Source organism: Microtus ochrogaster, chromosome 16 (genome assembly GCF_000317375.1).
Source record: "Microtus ochrogaster isolate Prairie Vole_2 chromosome 16, MicOch1.0, whole genome shotgun sequence".
Classification (NCBI taxonomy): Eukaryota; Metazoa; Chordata; class Mammalia; order Rodentia; family Cricetidae; genus Microtus; species Microtus ochrogaster.
The window spans coordinates 11,106,190-11,106,596 of NC_022018.1; positions in this window are offsets into that span (position 1 = coordinate 11,106,190).

Sequence of the window (407 nt, forward strand, 5' to 3'; positions counted from 1 at the left end):
CTTTTTTAAAGGCAAAAACTACAAGCCCTTCAGGACCATCAGTGGGGTTTGGGGTGGGTGCAAGATCTTTGCTCTTTTCCCTCCTGCTAAGTCAGCTTGTTCTTTGTTTTTAAAGCAAGGTCACCCTATACCTGAGTCAGGACACATTTATCAGACTCCACCAGGTGGCTGGGCGTCCTTGTGCTTTGAAATTTCCCAAGTGCTAGGAAATTTCTTCTTGTTCCTTCGAGAATAAGGGAGGAGGGTCTCACACTATAGACCTGGCTGACCTTGAACTCACAGAAATCCACCTGCCTCTGCCTCCCAAGGGAGAGGTGATGTGGGAATGATTTCTTATTAATAAAGAAACTGCCTAGGCCCATTTCATAGGCCAACCCTTAGGTAGGCGGAGAAAACAGAACAGGATG